General features: G+C 34.3%; 1 pseudogene; it reads right to left on the reverse strand.

The window, feature by feature from the left end:
• Window positions 1-1,228: 1,228 nt before the first annotated feature.
• LOC100589171 lies at window positions 1,229-14,586 on the reverse strand (annotated as a pseudogene).
• Window positions 14,587-15,904: the final 1,318 nt, after the last annotated feature.

A 15,904-nucleotide genomic window follows, 5' to 3' on the forward strand; every position in this document is an offset into this window, starting at 1 on the left:
ATCTACTTGGTTAAGTTTATTCCTATATGTTTTGTTTTTTTATGCTATTATAAATTGGACCGTTTCTTGATAGTTGTTTGTTAGTATACTGAATAATAACACAATTTTGTATGTTGATTTTATATCTGCAAATTTACTGAATTTATGTTTTACTTCTAGTAGTATTTTGTAGAGTCTTTACAATTTTCCACACATAATATAATGTCATCTGCAAACAGAGGTTATTTTGCTTCTTTTCTTATTTAAAAACTTGTTTTATTTTTATTTTTCTTGCTGATTTTTTCTGGCTAGGACTTACAGTACTATGTGAAATAGAAGCAGCAGGAGTGAGCATCATTACCTGGTTCTGATATTAGATACAAATTTTTCACATTTTTTAATTGAGTATGAATTTAGCTGTGAGGTTTTCATATGCATCATTCCTCATGTTAAGGTGATTTTCTTATATTTCTAGGGTGTTAAAAGGTGATTTTTTTTTTATTCATAGAAACATTGTTGAATTTTTCAAATGCTTTTATTTGCAACTGTTGAGATAACAGTTGCTTATTATTCATTATTTTGTTAATGTGGTATATCACATTTGTTAATTTTGAACATTATCTTTCATTCTAGGGATAAACTTGTAATGTCTTTTAGGAAAGAAGTGACACTGAGTATGGATGCATAGAAGAAGCCAACCAATACTATTGTTCTTGCAATATCAATAGGAAGACTAGGAAGAGTGAGACTTTTTACACAATTTAATTATTGAATAGTTTCTTTGGCAACAGTAAAAACAATAGAAATCTGCTCAAAATGAAGCCAAAGTATTCTGAGCATATGAAAAACAGTACTGACACTGTAAGTGAACTTCTGAATACAGTAATTTCCATGCACAGTGTGTGAAACATCGTTAAGCTCAGTAAAGTTTTTCTGTCATTTTGTCATTTGTGAATTAGAATAATAACCTTAAAACCCCATAGGGTTTTTTATTAATTTATTTATCCTAGTTTTTAAATATTTGACTTGGAATATTTCCAACTTAAATAGATACTAAGACTCTGGAAAAGAAGTTTTTCACTTAACAGGGTCAATTGTGAAATGATGTTTTGTTTCATGGGGAAGGAAAAAATGATATTTTGTTTCATGGGGAATGGGGAAGGAAATTCTCCATTCCCACCACTTCATGCTGGAATAAACTGGACAACTCCTAATTTTTGGTTATTCTAGCTTCAGGCCTTTGATATAACTAATCCTTTTTCTCCTTCTTTCCTGTTTTGACAAACTTTCAGAAACAAAACAGGCAATATTTTTAATGTGAATATCACATTTGCCACACAGGCCAGGAGGACCCCAATCACATCCAAAGAGTGTTACTGAAACCAGGTGAGGTTGTGAGCTGCAATCCGAAGGTGCTTGGCTCCTTTGTGGCACATGACAAAGTCAATCCAGAAGACTGCTTGATACAGGGGCTTTGTTGGCTGATCATGATGAATCCTTGATACTTTCATAGCATTCTCTTTATAGCTAAGGATAAACAGAAAAATACCAACATAGAAGATAATTTTTTTCCTAAATATATCAAGTCTATGGAAAGTCTTTGAAAAATGTTACACAAATAATTCAAATTAAATATTATAGAATTGACATAGAAATTGAATGTCTTAAATTGGGGCATCATAGAAAGTTTGGTTTTAAATTATAATTTTATCATAGGCAAAATTTTTTTGAAGTGAAATGGAATCAGGTGGGAAAGTTAATGTCTTTCTACCAGAGGAAGTATGATGAGCCACTCTAAGTGCTATAAGTAAGATAGTAGAAATGCAATCTGAGAATGATCATTGTGATATACATAGTTTTTGAGAGACGGTTGTGCTCTCTTGCTCAGGCTGGAGTTATTCCCTTTATCAGGGCTCACAGTAGGCCTGATCTTGTGGGCTTAAGCAATCCTGACAACTGAGCTTACTGAGTAGCTGGGACTATGAGCTCAAACACTCTGCCTGGCTTATTTTTAAATTTGTTTGTGGTAGTGGAATTTCGCTATGTTGCCCAGGCAGGTCTTAAATTCCTGGACTCAAACAGCCCTCCTGATTCACCTCCCAAAGTGCAGGGACTACAGTCATGAACCACTGTGTTTGGACTATTTTGATATTTTAAGAAATAATTGTGTTCAGTGGTTGAAATGCACTCTAACTAATCTCTCTGCTTCTACTCTACTCTTCTGTCTTCTGCTATATTTTCCACCCAGTAGCCAGAATAATGTTTTTTTTTGAAACTAATGTCAGATTATGACACTCCACTGATTAAGATTTCCATCTGGATTCTCATCACATTAAGAATAAAATCTGTAATGGGAAGACATGAATGAACACGTGGAGGGGAACTACATACACTGGGACCTAGCAGAGTGTAGACGGTGGTAGGAGGGAGAAGATCAGAAAAAAATAACTTGTGTTTACTGGGCTTAATACCTGGGTGACAAAATGATCTGTACAACAAACCCCCAAGAAATAAGTTTGCCTATATAACAACCTGCATTTTTTACCCTGAACATAAAGTAAAAGTTAAATAAAAAATAAAATAAAAAAGAACGACATGCTTTTTAATAGGAAAAAAAAGGAATAAGATCTCTGTTTGTTCTACAGAACTTGACATGGTCAGGCACTGGCAACTTCTCCTAACACTTTCCCCCTGCATACTCTCTTTTAGGGACAGTGGGCTTCTATTAATCTTGAAGCTCCCAAAGGTGTTCTCACCTTAGCCCCTTTACAACTTTTGCCCCCTCTCTCCCTTTTCAGAGCATGCTTTCTTGCAATAAAATGAGGCTTGCTTCTATCTCTTTTTGAGGCTTCCCCTTAAGTGATTCTTGTTAGAGAGGCTTTTCCTGGCCACACTATATAGTACCTGTAGAACTTTCTCCAGTGTTTCATGCTTATTTTGCTATTTAATTTCTAGAACTTTAAAATATTTTATATATCTTCTAAAATAAAATCTTAAGTATGAGATACATAAGATAAATATACACACACTAGTGAGTAACTCAAAATTTTAAGATTATGTTAAACATTATCCTGAAATAAAGACACCTACTTCGTAGGTTCTGGGTTATTAAAACCTGCCTAGAAGAACTCTCTCCTTTTGGACCATTTTAGTCACTACTTTCATTCTCAATTTAAGTATTAACCTGACTTCTAATTTAATAGATTAGCATTACTTGTTTATATAATTGAATTATATAATATATACTTATTTGTGTCTTTTTTTGTGTAGCAGTTATTTGTTAATTACATTGCTGTGTAGTAGTCAGTTGATTGACAAATACCACAGAGTATTTCTTTATTTTATAACTGATGGACACCTGGGTTGTTTACATTTTTGGACATTATTAGTTATTCTAGTATAAATATATTTATCTATATGTATGTAAGCCATTAGTTTTACATATTAATTTCTGTTAGATATATAACTGGGAGAAGAGTTGCTGAGATAAAAGTGCATGTATGATTACAATATTTTGTTGACTGAATTTTTTAAAAATGTATTTTTAATTTCCAAAGTTTAGAGAATTTTTTAGTTATCATTCTTTGTATGATTTCTAATTTATTTATAGTATAGCTAGACCATATACTTTTTATGATTTTGAATCTTAACAAAATAATTGAGTTTCGAGTTTTGGCACAGCATATGATCAGTTCAGGTCACTATTTCCTATACTTTTAAAAAATGTTTATTTCCAGTATACACACATGCACACACACACAAAATGTGTATGTCTACAAACATTCATAGTTTTATGCTACATATAAGGTATATACATATATATCACGTTACATTTAATTGTGCTATTCAAAAGTTTTATTTCCTTAATCATTATTTTGTCTTCTTTTGTCTGCTTAAATTTAATCTGACTACTGGTGGATTCAGAATCTACCATCTTATTCTGTATTTTCTATTTTCCAACTTGTCTTTTTTTTTCCAATTATTTCCTATTTTTTTAATCATTCGTTGTTTCACTATTTTTTATGTAAAGTATTTTAAGGTATTCATTTACATGGTACCACTTCATATAGTAACAATCTTGATAGTAGTAATAAATTCTGAATTAATGGTAGCTGGTCCAGACATAGCATTTTCCACATTTTTTCCTTTGGATTATGGAAAAATTAATTATTATGCTTTTATTCTTTCAGTATTAAAAACCTGTGCTTCAAAGATCATCTACAAGAAAGTAAAATAAATAAAAAATCAACCCTTCCAGAGTCAAAGAAAATATTTGAAAATCATATATCTGATAAGAAATTATATTCATAATATAAAAAGAAGTCTTATGAATCAACAATAAGTAAAAAAATTTATAACATGTACATAAGATTGAAATAGAAATTTATCTAAAGAATATATATGAATGGTCAGTAAGTGCATGAAAAGATGGTTAATATCTCTCGCCAGAGGGAAATGTTAATCAAGACCACAATGAGAGACCACTTTACACTCACTGGAATGGCTGTAAGAAAAAAAAAGGTGATAACAAGTTTTGGGAAGAGTGTGAAGAAATTGGAACCCTCCCATACAGCTGGTGTTAATGAAGAATGGTGCAAGTACTTTGAAAAACAATTTAGCAGTTTTCCATCCACATACACATAAGGTTCCACAGTCACTCTGCAATTCCGCTGCTAGTATCTCCTCAAAAGAAGGGAAAACCTATTTTTACAAAAAACTCTTCATAGCAATGTTCCTGAGAGCAAAAATTTGAAATAACTAAAGTGCCCATTACCTGATTTAAGTGTGTAAATTCAAAGTGTGTATTCATGCCAAAGAATATTATATAGCAAAAAAAGAAACAAAGTATTGATATGTGCAACAACATGAATGAAACTGAAAAAAAATTATGAGAAGTGAAAGAAGTCATTTACAAAACACCATAAATTGTGTGACTTCATTTATATGAAATATACAGAGTATAATCTAATGAGAAAGATAACAATTTGATATTTTCCTAGACGAGGGGTTTATGTAGAGTGACTTAATGCATTATAAGTTTTTTTGGAGTCATAAAATCTTCAAAAATTGCATTACGGTGATGGATTCATAATTAAACACATCAAATATATTTAAATTTTACACTTTAAATAGGTGAGTATTATGTTTATAAATTATATACTGGGAAAAAGCTGAGTGTTGGGAGGAAAGCTGAGGCAGGGCTTGCATATCTGACATAATGTCTTCTGGCATGTGTCTAGACTTGCTGGCTCCCTGTTGCTAGCCTTCCTAGGCTCCTAGATCAATTGTATCCCCATTATCTCAAGAAGCAGAACATGTTCCTTATAAATGCTAAACTATCACAGCTGTAGATCATGATTCTGTCCTTTCGACCTCCACATTCTCACCACCTGTTTCTTTGCTGGATTACCAATAAATAGCGTGGGCTCCCAGAGCTCGAGGGCTTTGCAGCCTCCACAATCACGATGGCCCCCTGGTCCCACCTTTCTCTCTCAAACTGTCTTTTTCTCAATCCTTTGACTCCACTGGACTTTGTCACCCCTATGACCTGGTGTTGGGTTTGATCACCCCAACATTATATCCCATCAAATTTTTTAAAATAATAATAATAAATATTTTAGGAAAATAGGTTATACTTTCAGAAATGTTATTTATTGGATTTGAATATTTTGTTGTTTGTCCAAGTTCATTATTCCTTTTCATTCTGTATTCTCTAATTTCTAAAAATATATATTCGTAGTAATTATCTATATATCTTCAATATTATTTTTGTGTAGAATAGTTGTTGCAGAAATTGGTGACCTATTAAATGTATGAGTTTCAAATCTAACTTTGCAATTACTATCTGGTAGAAAGTAAAAGCAGATTTACAATTAGTTAAATCATTTAAATTCTTTCAAAATTAGTCTCTTACAAAAACGATGAAAATCATTGTCACTACTGACAAAAGAAGCTATCTATAAATACCATCTAGTGAAAAATATTGTTATACCGACAAAGGATCATTATTTACTGTCTTCAGTGCATTCCACAAGTCTGTACTCCAAATTGTGTTGAAATCCAATCTAACAGCTGCTGCCTTGACCTGCTAGTGAGCAATGTTATCAGGCGTTTCCGAAAACAAAGGAAGCCCCACCATAGGGACCCCATGGTAGATTGCCTCATAGATGCCACTGCTTCCACCATGAGTTATAAAAGATCTGTTTTTTGGGTGACCTAGGATTGGATTAATTTTAGCAAAATTAATAATTATAAGTAAAGAATAAAATGAGAAATAAACAATATGAGGCACTGAAAGAATCAATATTCTCTAGATAGTATTATTATGCTGGTAAAACTGCATGGAAATTGCTTTTAGATTGCAGAGAAAGATGTACCTACTTCTGCTGGAGAGGTAAGTGATGGCTATATGAAAAGGTGGTATATGTGACTTCAGGCTAGAAAAATGAGTTAAGGTTGCCAGGTGGACAAAATGATAAAACACATTTTAAATAAAAACATTAAAATGTGCAAAAAATAAAAGAATAAGATTGGGCATGTAAGAACAGGTTATCTTAAAAAAATAGTGCAGTCACTCAGTGTGATATGTGGGGTGTGCAAGGCAGCAGGGAGTGGGGTAGATGTGGTGCTGGAACATAGGAAGAATAGGCCACACTTCATCATAAAAAATGTTGTCACTTTATGCGAAGATTGGGGATTTATTCCCATAGAAAATGAAGTCAGTGGTAATGGAAGAGGAACTCTTATTTTTCCGTGTCATTTGAAATAACCCTGTAGTATTAGAAAGGACAGATAAAGTCGTAGAAATAGGAGACACAGAGACAACCCAGGAAGTTATTGAGAAACCCTATGAATGGTAATTACACCTAAAATAAAAATACTTTGATTCCAATGATAAAGAATATGAGTGTATATAATAAAATTACAACTATTAACAGTTTTCCTTTTCCTCAGAAGAATGGAAAATAAATATGAAGAAGTAATATTTTATTTTTTAGTTTTTCAATAAAAAATATTCAATAAGTATGTTTCATGTTGAACTATTATCACTTAAATTGGCTGTTATTCATATATTCCATATTTGTTCTCTAGAGTCTTATCAAGAAGGTCATTCTGGGGTATCCACTTGCACAGTCGAGTATTGGATCCTAAAGTATTTGGTTTTTTTTGCCATCAATTCTCCATAGAACCTGTCAGGGTGAGGAAAATATCTTGTGCCATGAGTAGAACTCCAAAGTTATAGCATGTTGGAAATCTAAAGACTTTGACTTTAGATCAGCTAGTTAAGTCCCTTTTATATGAAAAATGAAGAAATGAAAACAAGATATTAGGTAATGAAAACTACTAAAAGTATGAGGTAAATTGAATACTGCCATTTTATGTCCTTACTTAAAAAAATCTTGGTATATAAGGAAATAATAATATTTCCAACATAGTAGCTTAGATACATTGGATTATCAATGAAAAATTTAAATATTTAAGAAATTGTTAGCCATTCATTATAATTCTCATGTAAAGAAGTGGTAACTAATTAGTGATGACCCATACATTTATTTTATGTGTTTATTCTAGCTGTCATCTTCCAAATTTAATATTAATTTATTTTTTAATGATATGAGAAGACTTTATCAGTTTATTAGTTTGACATCTTTGATTTACAAAAAAAAAGACATCTATAAAATCAGCTACATTTGAGAAGTAAATTAACGCTATGTACATAGTGTGTATAACTTCTTTCACATTACAATTTGTCCTGCTCTACTTCAAGAAAAATTTCAAATGTCATTTATTGACACAAATTCAGAGTATTATCAGTATTGCTAGTTATGCAAGTCTTTTCAATGTAGGAAAAAAAAAGCCTGTTTGCAATTTAGGAATAACAATATAGCTGCTGAAAGTGTATAAAATTGTGTATTTTGCTAAATTTTGCTTACCTGATCATTAACATTTAAATGATGAACTACAAAGCATGATCAGCATTGAATAATATGGTCTGCTTTAGCCAAGCCATTCCCATGCCCATTACCAAAATAAGGTAACTGATTTTAGAATTTCCAAGCAATCCTGATAAACTGAAGTATAATTTACAAGTGTTTACTTTGCATTTGCTATAGGAGTGTTAAAGTAAATTTGGGTTTTTCAGCAAAAAAAAAAATAACATAGGTCATTGGGAAAACACTGTGTCAGTTAGAAAATTAAAAAGTAACTCACAAATACAGAAAGATTGCAAGTTTATTCTACATATTAGAAAATAAGTTGCTACTATATTTTATGGAGTAGGGGCATCGGAACCTCTTTCCATGAGTGGTATTCTTCTTCTTGACCCCTTCTTGTATTCTTTTCTCCTTCCTCAATCTGGAGGAGGTGTTAACCGGTGGTTAGAGCAGAGGTTTTGTGGGCCCATATTTTATAATGTACAGAGGCTATCCTAAAAGCAGGATTCCATTTCCACCTGTTCCATTACATTTTCCTGCTTAAAGCATTATCAGGGTCCAGTCCAGCAGACCAGGCAAGTTTTCTATTTTCTCTAAATTTTGTCAACTAGGTAGTTACCTGGAATAGGGGTTTGCTCGGCAAGGACACCCTTTTTCTGAATAGCACCCTGAACAGCACACTAATAGGGGTATTCCAACATGTGTAGGAAATACCAGAGGCCAGATTACATGGCAAGCCTAAGTTCCATGATGTATTTCAGACTTTCTTCAATGCCTGCTTATTGTTATTGTGATAGCACAGTACCTCAATAACATTCGACTCCTTTTTGGGAATATCTACAGTGTGTACAGTGCCCTCAGGAACTCTGTAAGAAAAATGAGAAAATTACAGGGAAGAATTCGATGATTTCTATGTACACGTCTATAATATCATGATAATACCAAAACTTCACATGCAACTTTTAAATTTATTCATTTCTTGTCACAATGTTAACTCCAATATTATTATCAATGAAAACTCTCCTCTTTGCTATTTTAGCATCTTCCATATATTTTTATTTTTGAACAGATATCTGAGATAATTAGAACTATTCTATCAGTCAATGTTGCAGGCAGAAAATTTCTGTGACTGGACTCTTTACAGTTTAATAGACTCATTCAGTACCTGTTCACCATTAAAGCACTTTATCTGACGTTTTGTGGGATGTGGGCAAGGGCTGATGCGATCACATTGGTCCTTTCTTCTGTCATGTTACTGACCATCGACCCCAGAGAAAACATCACAACACCATTTTCTCCAGAGCTCTGTACAAACTCTACCTTTCCTATGAAAATAGAATTTGCTCCATCACAAAAGTGTCGGCACAGCAAGCACTATTGAAGAGATTGTTACAAACATCTAAGCAGAGAAAATCAAGTATTATCAGGAACATTTGGAGTACTGGCTGTGTTTTTAACTGACATAATTTCTCAGTTTCTTTGAAAGGAAATGTGTAATATGAGATTGATCATCTCCATTATGCATATCTGTGTAAATATGAGTGTGTACTCATGTAGCTATGTGTGTATAAAGAAGAAATGAAACAGCTATTATACTGTAGTAGAAGAAAATAATGCTGGAAAACATTATACACAGACTCTTCATTTATACTGTTATCATTGCTAATATAGGTTATTGGAAGGTAGAATTACCTTGTTTGAATTCTATATTACTGTAGTTCTAGTAAATATTTTTGGTCAAAGGAAGCTTTTCCTCTATAATTGTTTTAGTTAGGAATCCTTGGAGCCATTACACCTGCTTTTGAGCAATGGGGAAACATTACAACTGGAAAGAATTTATATAAATGTTTCCTTAGATCTATAATTCTTTATACCTCACTTGAAATTTCTCAGAGTTTCTGTCTTCCTACTCCCCCATCCTCTACAAAAAAACCTTAAAGTCTGAAGTTTAAGAATCACTGACATGCTGGAGTCTGGTATTGTAGTTTGAAATTTCTGTGAAGAACTCCTAAGAATTCCACTTACAATATAGAATTATGCAGCATACAGTTAAATAATTGAGTAATCATATTTCTCAGGTCATTTTTTTGATGTGACTTTCACATTTATTTTTCCTGAAATCACACTGTTAAATTGATGTTTTATTTATAACTGTCTGTAAAGTGACCTCTTCATCACTTTACTGTGTCTCACGGGAAGAAAGGAAGGAGAAAGGAAAGGAAAGGAAAGGAAAGGAAAGGAAAGGAAAGGAAAGGAAAGGAAAGGGAAAAGAGATGGCAAGGGAAGGGAAAATTGATGGGAAGGGAAGTGAAGGGAAAGGAAGGAGGGAGAGAGGAAGGAAGGAAGGGAAAGAAAGAAGAAAGAAAAGAAAAAAAGAAAGAAAGAAAGACATGTATATCCAAAAGTTTCCCAGATATTATGTCAAAATTGCATGCTCATCTTTTTATTGTTGTTGTTCCTTTTGTCTTGTATTTATTATTATTTTTTCTTTTTGTAAAGTAATGACAAACCACTTCCAACATAACAAGTGGATATGCTTTTAGATCTTAATCATAGTGGTAAACCTTCTTTTTATAACTATCGTTTATCAAAACAAAGAATAAAACTTCTGATGTTTGTCCATGCACACCATATATTGCCAAGTATTTTTCAAAAATATAATTTCAAACTTATACCATCATTGTTAACATGAGAGTCATTTTAATGCTATTCCAAGTAATAAGTGGGACATCCAGGTATTCTGCATGGTTCCAGTTTCCTGTAGCCATATTTAATGTAACTTGCGTTCAATGTTTTATCTTACTGGCTTTCTGCCCAAAGTCATCTTTATCCACCCTATATTGAAGTTATAAAACGTCTGTTTATAGATTCATCACTTATCTCATTCTGTGCTATATTTGTAAAAATAATGTAAGATGAATGTAAGAAATGTTGTCATAGTATAAAAATTAAAAAAAAATAAATTTCCCCCATATTCTCTGTCTAAAAATATTCCCCGTATGAAATGTGTAGGCATTTTATGGTCTTTTTTATGTTTACATAACTCCATGTGCATATGTGATTTTTATTTAGAACATTTTAATCCTATTAGGTATACCTTTTTATCCTACTGAAAGATTGTGGTCTTGTTTTATTCATCATTTTGTTCTCCAATTTACAACTATATTTGTATTATGGTTTTCAGTGAAATAATTGCAATTGCTTGGTTTGCACATTTTATAAGTTATTAATCATTTCTTAATGTAAGATATTTAAATCACTATTATAGTTTATTTTCTATTTGCCACAAATATTGAATTTGTCCATCATGATTTAGTTTTCCCCTGTATAGTTTTATGTAAGTATATCATGAAGCCAATGGCTATATGTATTTTTAAAACACTTAATACTATTTACCAAGTATCTTATTCTTTTAAAATATATAAAAATTATGTGAAAATCTAATACTGAATGGAAAGGCAAGAAATTTAGTGTAACAATTATTTTGTGTAGTAAAGAACTAAAGACAGGCTTCACAACTATTGGTCTAAATTCAAATCTTCATTCTGCAAGTTAATAACAAGAGCTAGTAGTAGTAATGATCACTTTTGTATTACTAGTCATTCTTGTCCTTGTCCTCCTTCTCCACCTGCTCTCTTCCACCTACTACTGTCACTATCAATTTTCTTTAATGTTAATAGTGATTTTTTGAGAATAATATGAGATAATAATAATAATTGGATACTGCATAGAACTTTCATTCGTTTTACCTCTGCATTTGTCTCTTGAGAAAGTTACCGTATAGAGCTTAAGCAATTTTTATTCAACATAATTATTGGATTTTATCTGGATTAAGATTTCAGTTTTATGTTGCTTCTAATAAGGTAGACAAAAAGGATCTCCTAAGAGATTGTATGGAGTCACTTCCAAGATGGCTGAATAGGAACAGATCCGGTCTACAGCTCCCAGCGAGATTGACACAGAAGGCGAGTGATTCCTGCATTTCCAACTGAGGTACCTGGTTCATCTCACTGGGACTGGTTGGACAGTGAGTGAAGCCCATGGAGGGCAAACCAAAGCAGAGTGGGGTGTCAGCTCACCTGGGACACACAAGGGGTAGGGGGATTTCCCTTTCCTAGCCCAGGGAAGCAGTGAGTGACTTTACCTGGAGGAACAGTACACTTCTGCCCAAATACTGTGCTTCTCCAATGGTCTTCACAACCAGCAGACCAGGAGATTCCCTCCCATGCCTGGCTTGGTGGGTCCCATACCCACAGATCCTTGCTTGCTGCTAGTGTAGCAGTCTGAGATCAACCTGGGATGTTGGAGCTTAGCAAGGGGAGGGGTGTCTGGCATTGCTGAGACTTGAGTAGGCGGTTCCATGCTCACAATGTAAACAAAGTGGCAGGGAACCTTGAACTGGGCAGAGCCCACTGCAGCTCAGCAAGGCATACTACATCTCTAGATTCCAACTCTGGGACAGGGCATATCTGAACAAAAGGCAGTAGACAGCTTCTTCAGAATTAAATGTCCTTACCTGACAGCTCTGAAGAGAGCAGTGGTTCTCCCAGCATGGTGTTTGAACTCTGATACTGAACAGACTGCCTCCTCAAGTGGGTCCCTGACAGCTGTGTAGCCTGACTGGAAGACACCTCCCAATAGGGGCCAACAGACACCTCATACAAGTGGGTGCCCCTCTAGGATGAAGTTTCCAGAGGAAGGATCAGGCAGCAATATTTGGTGTTCTACTGCCTTCGCTGGTGACAAGAAGGAAACAGGGATCAGGCAGCAATATTTGGTGTTCTACAGCCTTCGCTGGTGACAAGAAGGAAACAGGGTCTGGAGTGGACCTCCAGCAAACTCCAACAGACCTGCAGCTGAGGGGCTTGTATGTTAGAAGGAAAAGTAACAAGCAGAAAGGAATATCATCAACATTGACAAAAAGGACATCCACACCAAAAACCCATCAGTAGGTCACCAACATCAAAGACCAAAGGTAGATAAAACCGCAAAGATGAGGAGAAACCAGAGCAGAAATGGTGAAAATTCCAAAAACCAGATAGCCTCTTCTCCTCCAGAGGAAAACAACTCCTCACCAGCAAGGGAACAAAACTGGATGGAAGATGATTTTGATGAGTTGACAGAAGTAGGCTTCAGAAAGTCCATAATAACAAACTTCTCTGAGCTAAAGGAGGATGTTCTAACCCATTGCAAGGAAGCTAAAAACCTTGAAAAAAGGTTAAATGAATGGGGATCTAGAAAAACCCGTGTAGAGAAGAGCTTAAATGACCTGATGAGCTGAAAACCACAGTAAAAGAAGTTCGTGAAGCATTCACAGGCTTCAATAGCCAATTTGATCAAGCAGAAGGAAGGATGTCAGGGCTTGAAGATCAAATTAATGAAATAAAGTGAGAAGACAAGATTAGAGAAATAAAAAGTGTAAAGAAATGAACAAAGCCTCCGAGAAAAATGGGAATATGTGAAAAGACCAAATCTAGGTTTGCTTGGTGTACCTGAAACTGATAGGGAGAATGGAACCAAATTAGAAAACACTCTCCAGATTATTATCTAGGAGAACTTCCCTAACCTAGCAAGGCAGGCCAACATTCAAATTCAGGAAATACAAAGAACACCACAAAGATACTCCTTGAGAAGAGCAACCCCAACACACATAATTATCAGATTCACAAAAGCCGAAATGAAGGAAAAAATGTTAAGTGCAGCCAGAGAGAAAGATCGATTTACACACAAAGTGAAGCCCATCAGACTAACAGCAGATCTCTCAGCAGAAGCTTTACAAGCCAGAAGAGAGTGAGGAACGATATTCAACATTCTTAAAGAAAAGAATTTTCAGCCCAGAATTTCATATCCAGCCAAACTAAGATACATAAGTGAAGGAGAAATAAAATCCTTTACAGACAAGCGAATGCTGAGAGATTTTTTCACCACTGGATCTGCCTTACAGGAGCTCCTGAAGGAAGCACTAAACATTGAAAGGAACAACCAGTGTCAGACACTACAAAAACATGCCAAATTGTAAAGGTCATCGACACTATAAAGAAACCGCATCAATTAATGGGTGAAATAACCAGCTAGCATCATAATGAAAGGATCAAATTCACACATAACAATATTAACCTTAAATGTAAATGGACTAAATACCCCAATTAAAAGGCAAAGACTGGGAAATTCAAAAAAAAGTCAAGACTCATCAGTGTCCTGTATTCAGGAGACCAACCTCACATGCAAGGACACACATAGGCTCAAAATAAAGAGATGGCGAAGTTATCTACCAAGCAAATATGGAAAGAAAAAAAAAAAAAAAAAAAAAAAAAAAAAGCAGGGGTTGCAATCCAGGTCTCTGATAAAACAGGCTTTAAACCAACAAAGATCAAAAGAGACAAAGAAGGCCATTACATAATGGTAAAGGGGTCAATTCAACAAGAAGATCAAGCTATCCTAAATATATATGTATCCAATACAGGAGTAACCAGATTCATAAAGCAAGTCCTTGGAGAACTACAAAGAGACTTAGACTCCCACACAATACTAATAGGAGACTTTAACACCCCACTATCAATATTAGACAGATCAACGAGACAGAAGACTAACAACAATCAGAATTTTAGCTTTGGGTGCTGATGGTAAAGTTAAGTACTTTCCCTCTGAGTTGTCCTGGGGAGATGGTCTCCATTTCCGCTTTACAAGACCAGCGTATTGGCTGGAACTCAGCTCTGGGTCAAGCAGATCTAATAGATATCTATAGAACTCTCTACCCCAAATCAACAGAATATACATTCTTCTCAGCACCACATCACACTTATTCTAAAATTGACCACATAATTGGCAGTAAAAGACTCCTCAGCAAATGTAAAAGAACGGAAATTATAACAAACTGTCTCTCAGACCACAGTGCAACCAAATTAGAATTCAGGATTAAGAAGCTCACTCAAAACCAGAGAACTACATGGAAACTGAACAACCTGCTTCTGAATGACTACTGGGTATATAACAAAATGAAGGCAGAAATAAAAATGTTCTTTGAAACCAATGAGAAAAAAAGACACAATGTACCAGATCTCTGGGACACATTTAAAGCAGTGTGTGGAGGGAAATTTATAGCATTAAATGCCCACAAGAGAAAGCAGGAAAGATCTAAAATTGACACCCTAACATCACCAATAAAAAAACTAGAGAAGCAAGAGTAAAATATTTGAAGGCTAGCAGAACACAAGAAATAACTAAGATCAGAGCAGAACTGAAGAAGATAGAGACACATAAAAACGCTTCAAAAAATCACTGCATGCAGGGGCGGTTTTTTGAAAATATCAACAAAATTGATAGACCACTAGCAAGACTAACAAAGAAGAAAATAGAGAAGCATCAAATAGATGTAATAAAAAATGATAAAGGGAATATCACTGCGGATCCCACAGAAATACAAACTACCATAAAACTATAAATACCTCTATTTAAATAAACTAGAAAATCTAGAAGAAATGGATAAATTCCTGGGCACATACACCTTCCTAAGACTAAACCAGGAAGAAGTTAAAACTCTGAATAGACCAATAACAGTTCTGAAATTGAGGTGATAATTAATAGCCTAGCAACCAAAAAAAGTCCAGGACCAGAAGGATTCACAGCTGAAATGTACCAGAGCTACAAAGAGGAGTTGATACCACTCCATCTAAAACTATTCCAATCAATAGAAAAAGAGGGAATCCTCCCTAACTCATTTTATAAGGCCAGCTTCATCCTGATACCAAAGCCTGGCAGAGAAACAACAAAAAAAGAGAATTTTAGGTCAATATCCCTGATGAACATCGATGCAAAAATCCTCAATAAAATACTGGCAAACCGAATCCAGCAGCAAATCAAAAATCTTATCCACCATTAACTAGTTGGCTTCATCCCTGGAATGCAAGGCTGATTCAACATATGCAAATCAATAAACACAATCCATCACATAAACCTAACCAACGACAAGCACATGATTATCTCAATAGATG

The sequence above is a fragment of the Nomascus leucogenys genome, chromosome 9, assembly GCF_006542625.1.
Source record: "Nomascus leucogenys isolate Asia chromosome 9, Asia_NLE_v1, whole genome shotgun sequence".
NCBI classification, from domain to species: Eukaryota; Metazoa; Chordata; class Mammalia; order Primates; family Hylobatidae; genus Nomascus; species Nomascus leucogenys.